Here is an 8,356-nt window from a genome sequence, read left to right on the forward strand (position 1 = left end):
AACTGGGTGGTTGGGGAATTATGAACCTTCACAAGTTTGGAACAACACTACTATGCAAATCCTTATGGAGAGGCTTATATGGGGAAGGTACCTGGAGTATTTCCATAAAAAAGAAGTCACTGGGAAATAAAGACTTCATTTTCTGGTACAGGGAAGGTACTATTGGCACCACACAAGGCTCTGCGATTTGGAGAAGCTTCAGAAAAATACAATCTTTTTTCTTACAACAAATCTCATGGTGTTTCCAGAACAGAAACAGTGTTTTAATTGATCTGGATCCTATAAATGGAGCGGGGGAGGAATGTTCTATTGCACTAGATATAAAAAATGCCTTACATTGTGCAGGGATCTTTATATGGGGACAAATCATTGAGGGATGGCAAGGGCCTTTTCCTATATGGAAAGAAGCACATAATATCGGTCTTCAAGGGCAGGAGGTCCTTAAATGGAACAAGATTATGTTAAACATGAAAAATATAGGAATTTTCCGTACCGAAGACCGTGACTATCTCACATGGAAGGGGAAAAGGAACACTGAGAGTATAAGTGTTGCTGATATCTATTCATCATTATCCAAACTTCCTCCTCAACAAACTGACAGGATTTTCCCACTGTTTTTTGGAAAACTGGAATTCCTAGTAAAGTCATCATATTCTCCTGGCTAGTTTTCCACAATAAAAATCTCACTTGGGAGAATCTACAGAAGAGGAAATGGCATGGGTCGGGCATTTGTCCAATCTGCAAAGTTGAAGCTGAAAACAATGAACACATTTTCCTTCAATGCAATCTCACCACTCAGGTATGGAAATACTTGTCAAATTATTACGGTTTCTGTTATATGATACATCCTTCTTTACAGGACTCACTTGAATGGTGGAGTGCACAGAGGGCTCCTTGGAGATCCATCCCTTTAATATGTATATGGACAATATGGAAATGGAGAAACAATTTCTTGTTTCAAAACAGGGAATAAAAGTTCCAGTGTATTACTCAAAAGGTCATCACAAAGTACAACGAATACATGCCACAACCTAAACAATTAAGTAATAAAATCCTTAAGAACAGAAGTCCCCAGATGGAATACCCAAGAGGTCTTTTCGACGGTGCTGCACAAATGAATGAACATTTAAAAAATAACATTCGCTGAAATGGTGGGAAGGGCACTAACAACAAAGCAGAGGCAATGGCAATTTGGGGTCTTGTAAGTTTCAGCGAATTCCTGAACATTCCTGTTTTACATATATATGTGCACTCTAAAATTATTGTTGACCATGTCTTGGGAAAGATATCCATAAACAACCCTTCTCTAATAGGATGGATGAAGAGAATCGAGATCCTCTAGCAATCTCTACATGGATACACTATTCAACACATCAATAGAGCTCATAACGAGCAAGCTGACAGACTATCAAAAAATGGTCTGTCCCAAGAACCTGGCAAATGGCATGTGGATATTCTCTGGGAGAACAAATTATATAACATAGAAGATTTCCTCCTTCCGAGAACATAAAGCAGACATCTACTCTCTTATTGTTACCCCTGTTATTGGATACTTTTTTGCTTGGCCACTGGGCATTATACAGTGTCCTCTATGAAGTGGGATTTATCTCCTTCATAGATAGTGACTATATTTTTTCTCAAAAAACAGGGGACATAGTCTCAAAGTTTTTGGGCTGTATCTTGTCTATCTGCTATGTCTGTCACACAGTTTTTTATATATTTTTTGATACATGTACCTTCCTTCAAATATTTGGAGGAAGATAGATTCCTGCTATCGAAAACGCTGTATATTTGTCTCTGATTTTGGCTTTTGTTTTTGCTAGATCAGTATGTAAAAAGTGCAAATATCTTTAGTGAATAACATAAATAGTGCTTTTTAGTGAATAACATAAATAGTGCTTTTTCTGAAGGAAAAAAACTCACTTAGTCAATAGCACCATAAATATTGGGTGGTCGAACCTGAGGCTCAAGTACTAAATGGCAAAAGCTTAAAAGCTTTCGTTCATGGGCTGCTCAATGTGCGTAAGCCACACGGTTCTACTCCTAGTAGCTCGTTGAGAGCGACACGTTAATTTTATCTCCACCCATTTGGTTGACTCACCACCGAAAATGAAAATGATACGTGATGTGCGTGACGTTAAAATCGTTTGAATCAATAACTGCTTGATGTGCGCAAGCCAACTAGCGGTGAGTTGGCAGATCACAAGAAAATCCTAGCGGTGAGTTGACAGATCACAAGAAAATCCTAGCAAGGCTCCTATGCCAAAGAAAGAAGCGACATTCGATTTACTCCTATACATCAATTAAATTTTTTTAATCAATTTTGTTTTTAATTCTTTTTTTATGATGTATTATATTTATTTCTGTCATCATTAATTTGTATAATATTAATGATACTAAATTTTATAAAATGTATACTATTTAAACAAAAATCAATGAAGAATTATTAATTAATTTTGATAAAGGAAAAGTTAGTTTTATTTTTTATATAAATAAAAAATTAATTAATTGACATTTTTGGAATAAAAGAAGAACTTAAGTTGAGTGTATCATAATTAAGTAGATAAATGTATTCTAAATCATAATATCATGTTTTCAAGGAGTTTAAAGGGGTTTTGAAATGCATTAGCAGTTATTGAAGTTTTTAAGATTTATATCAATTTATTGTTTAAATAATCGCTACAAACTTGAAATCATGGGATGGACAAAGATTTATGCAACACACCAAAATATCTACTACAAGTGTACTAAGCACTTTGTGTGGTAGGACTTATAATCTAATCATAGTATCTTAGTTTGTAGAAATGAAGATTATGAATTAAATCACCTTTTATTAGCTTTTTAATTGTGTCGCTCAACGATTAGTCTTTTTTGGAATTGGGTGCTCTTCAGTATCAGTATCATTAAATTTTTGACTGACATGTGAATTTGATGATTTTAAAAACTAAGTGGGCGTCAATGATGACATGCATATTTTAAAATGGGCAGTATTTTATAGTTAACTCTAAAAAAAAACCATTAAATTCCCATCAAGTTTAACCACTACAATAAAGGTTCAAGACTTTGAAAGAGCCATTGATCTTTGTCTGATGTTCATAGTCTCTTAGGTAAGAGGAAATTATATCATACATCCCATTCAATAATAAGAATGCAATGTATAGCCCAACTAACAATTAGAATGTAGGGTACGACCTATGATGAATGATAAGCCACTAGAAAATGAGTAAAATACAGCCATAAGAGAGTGTATGAGCTATGGGGAGTGAGAAGACACATGCTAGCACATGAATTTCAACTAGAAGAATGAAATTACCAACTGTAGGAGAGAAATTAACCAATAGTTATAAGGAAACCAAATTAAAAACTCCATCCACTATTGTAACAGATATAAAATGATGTTCATTGATTTCCTATCTTTAAAACGGATGAATGGAAGAGATAAAAGGATTGTTGGGTTAGTTTTCAATCTCATGGAAATTGTATCTATTGAAGAAGACCTTAAACAATAGTTGGTAGCAATTATCATTGTTAAACAACACATACGAATGCATAAAAATACAAAACTCCTCCATTACACACTCATACAAAGCAAACACATAGATTCACACATAAGAAAGAAAATTTACCTTCAAAACTAAAGTGGGAAAACCAACATTAAATTAGCTTTAGCTAGGCTCTTTAGTATGTAGCAATGAGCAAGTTTCAGGGTCTCTAGTTCATTATGATACTTCTCCTTGAAATTTATGCAAAATTCTTCTTCATTCTCAACCGAAAACCTCCTCTTCTCTTGTGGTGAAATAGTATGTAGGATGATGTCTCCACTAGGGGAGTAGTTGAAACATGAAGCATCCCCATCCCTTCATCTTCCATCAAGCTATTTTCTCCTCCCTCCATTTTTTTTTATTCATTGGGAAAAAGGGTGGGCACCATTACCAATCATCATGGTACGGGGTTGTTCACACCAACAACCTGTTGTAGTTGAATAATAACCCCATTATTATTGCATCTTTTTGTAAATTAATTAGTCCTCTCCCAAAATTTCCAAAATTTTCTTTATTGTATGATTTTTTTTGAATAAATATTATTTTTTATAAATAAATTTTTGTGTTTTTTTTTTTTGTATTCGTAGCTTTAAATTTATTTTCAAAATAATAACATCTTTGGTGAACTAAATTTTATTATTAGATTTCAATCATTTGTATTATATTATAATTGAAGAAAAAAATATTATGATTTATAAAATCTATGATAAAAAAATGACCTATCTCTAGAAATGGTCCTTCCATCTGGGAATTTCATATTTCGATATAGTTTTTTAGGCACTTACATTATATCTAAATTTAAGATAACCATTAGGCAGTAATTACTAAATGTGTTGGATCAGAGATACTCTATCCTAACTAGTCTTGATTTCAAACTATATTTGACATCCAAAACTTTCATGGCGACTCCCTTTTATCCATATCCTAATGTTGAATACCTTGATGACTTTTGGATGGAACCTAACATAAACTTGTCACAATTTTTAAACACACACATAAATGGAGACAATATATGAATGATAATCGTGAGTTGCATTTACTATTTACAACATATGCATTTATAATACATTGTTATGACTGTTGGATTCATATTCGAAGATCTCTTGGACCGCCCTTGACTGTTCAATTTCCACACCATAACCCTTAGTGGATTAGGTGTCCAACATCCCCCCTCTTAATCTAAACGGGTACATGAGTCAAAGAAGAGAGATCTAATACAAAAATACAACAATGCATAGCAACACTAGGTTGAATGTGCTCTATGAAATGATGGCATAAGGTGGGAGAACTCAAGGTCTCAACCTTTGGTGGTTTAAGGATGACCACCAAGATTGGAACACTTAGTGCAGTTCTTGCAACTCTTCCAAATATGGCAAGAAGCTTAAGTCTTCACCTAGAGGAAGTGCTCCCAATTTTTTGTGAAATGGGAGACCTTTGGATCTCAAGATGGAACATTTTGTGCAATTCTCAGAACTCTTCTAAATTGGGAATGAGGCTGAAGTCTACTGCTAGAGGAAGTGTCCCCAATGGTTTGAAAAGGGAGAACATTAACCTAGAAAAGGGAGGTCTCAACCTACGGTGGTTTAAGGAACACCGCTAACAAAAGGAATGCTCAGGGGCTTCTATGTCTCTAGCTACAACTCTAAATCTAGGTATGGTTGTCTCTAAATGTAGGCTCAGGCAACAGGTTGTGGTTCAGGCTCGCTTGATTTATCTTTGAAACTTGTAGATGACCATCAATTCCCCCCTATCATATACAAGGTGAGAAGATTAAGAGATATTAACTACAAGACTTTTCAATACTCTAGAAAAAAATCTATGATATGATCGAAATATATTCTTAGCTGTTGAAGCCCATTTCCAAGAAATGATCCATCCAAGATTAATATTTGTTCTTGCAGGAGGCTTGTTTCTGAAGCTTCTATTTTAATGGTGAGTTTGCTGACCACAATACTCACATGGATGAAGATCAAAACTATGATCTTTCACATGGCTAACTCTGTCACAATGTTGGCATGTGATACTATATTGTCAACGTGGAGGAGGAGCATGATTTGGATCTGGTGAATATGAAACATTTTGATGGAACCCAACACCCTAAAAATTGATAGGGTTGGAATAATCCACAATATGAAAAGACACATCCTTGTCATATCCAAGACCTATTTTTTGCTTGTTGTTAATAAGCTCTTCCAAACATTAGATAATGGGATTTCGAAGTGCACACTAAATTTCTGTATCTGCATGCAAATATGGTCTTGAACTGGGCATTGAATCATTGACCTTAGCTTCACTGACTCAATCACTTTTTGAGTACTAAACAAAAGCAAGTGTAGAATGATGAATTTTTGTAACTCATATTTTTGTAGCTGAGTTTCGAGCTACAAAAATTTATTCTTTTCTTGTGTGTCTTGCAAACAAGTTCAAATTTCAGAGTGTCTTTACTAATTTGGACTATGTTATGAATAGTCCACAGGTCCATTAATGTGCTTAATAAATCTAATAAATTATTGAGTTGGGCCATTGTCTCAGCAAAAGAATAAAGACCTCAAATGGTTTCAACTAGAAATAAGCCAATATTGGTTCGAGAAACTTATTTTACTATGATTTCAATTGATAAAATAAACACCATGCTACACCAAAATCTTCAATAAACACTTTCTACCAACACAAAGGGAAATATCTATTACTTAGTTTATTGAATGTGAAAAATCTAAAATTTCCAAATTGCACATCATATTAACAATTTTTTCACGTAAACCGATTGTAGAACTGAATTCTACCTCCTTAAGAAAGATGAGATTAGTGGTAGTGGACATGAATGTCACCTTTCCAGGAACCCTTTTGGTGCTATCTTTTGCCAACCTCTCACCACCTACACTTATAGTTCATCGATCAACATTATGTTTCCCTCTCCTTATAGCTGGTCGTATTACCTGACGAGGAAAGGTTCTTTTATTAAAAAAATATATACACCAGTCCTCAGGTCTTATGATAACAAAATATGATTCCTTTGGCTAACAAAACATTAATGTCTACTCAATATATGTATTTTCATCCATTTACAAGGAACCTCTGCTCATGCATTCTGATGGCACATCTATGACAATGCCAATATCTCTTTTTATAACTTAAAAGAGTGAGATTTCACCATGCACGGAAGAGTACACAATCATCTATGGGAATTCAATCTATTGTTATATGCACCATCGTTGGCTTCAATAACTTTTGTATATTTTTATGTCTAGGTGGTGCATTCTGTTTTCTATTACACATAAATCCTTGCTATCAACTCCAGTGTACAACATACGATTCAATATGGACCTCTATGAATTGCATCAAAAATAATATATATATATATATATATATATATATATATATATCTATATATATATATATATATATATATATATATATATATATATATATATATATATATCTATATATATATATATATGTATGTATGTATGTATATAACATGACTCTCAATGTACAACCAGAGACAACACAAAACTCAATGCACAGAAAATCGACTATGCCTAGAGTTTTAACACATTATTCTAGGGGTTCTATGCACTACTAAAGGCATGTGAGAAGAAATCAAGAACTAATATGAGAGTTACATGTTGTGTGAACCTACAAATGTATATATGGCATAGTTACAGATTGTAACATAGTTTGAATACAATGTGGGAATGCATCCAATTAATGGTATCATTGATTCACCTAAATGACTCATGGCTCAATGCACATTCCACTCAAACTATTCATCGGTGCATAACACAAATGACTCACAACTTCAACACTACATTCTTTGAAGACTGATAATGTTTAATGGATACACTATACACTCAACGAAATTCAACCAACGCATGAACAAATTGAAACTTTGCACGAAGGATATGAATCAATGCATAAAGAATAAGGACTATGAATCATGTATCATGTCCGGAATCAAAATCGATTTTAGGTATCCCTATCTCAGTGGCATAGAGAGGAAAAAAATAGATTTACTGATAGAGGCCAAATTAGTGGAGCTTTATGAGGTAATGGAAAACTTGATAAATGAAAGCACTGAGCATATGCCAATATTGAGAATTATTTCATGGTAGAAATCATAGAGTTTGAAACTAACAAGTGCTCAGGTGAATTGATATGTCAACATTGGAAAGAAATACAATGGAACTTCTCAGAGCTACTAAAGAACTAGGCAGAAATCAAAGCTAGAATATAGCGAACAAGCCATTCATGAAATGCATAATTGATGGCAAAAATGACATGCAAAGAGAGGCCTCAAAACCAGTGGCTGAAATATGGGCAAGGCGGGAGTACTCCTACTCAAATAACATGTTGAGCACACAAATAAATGGAGACAACATATGAAAGATAATCACAAATTTCATTTACTATTCATAAGATATACATTTATAATACCTTTTTATGACCATTGGATTCATATTCCAAGGTCTCTTGGACTGCCTTTCACTATTCAACTTCCACACCATAACCCTTAGCGGATTAGGTGTCCAACAACAATATTTAAATAATAAAGTATTCTTTATTATCATATTTTTTTGGATATGATCAAGTGTTCAAAAAATAGCTCAAAATTCAAATTTGTTAAATCGGTGTGGAATCTAGATGACCGCATAGTGCTCATCATTCTGAATCTGACGCAACTCGTTTCGCATGAAATAGACATTGTATACTCCCAGAATCATGTTCTATTCATTTTCCCAAACAAGCAAATTTTCGCAAAATGTGACAGCCCAGTCAACAGTCCTTACTGCAGATGCGGCACTGACTATGCAGGT

This window comes from Pinus tabuliformis, chromosome 8 (assembly GCF_031772625.1).
Source record: "Pinus tabuliformis cultivar Carrire ecotype Pingquan chromosome 8, CPIR1, whole genome shotgun sequence".
Taxonomy (NCBI): Eukaryota; Viridiplantae; Streptophyta; class Pinopsida; order Pinales; family Pinaceae; genus Pinus; species Pinus tabuliformis.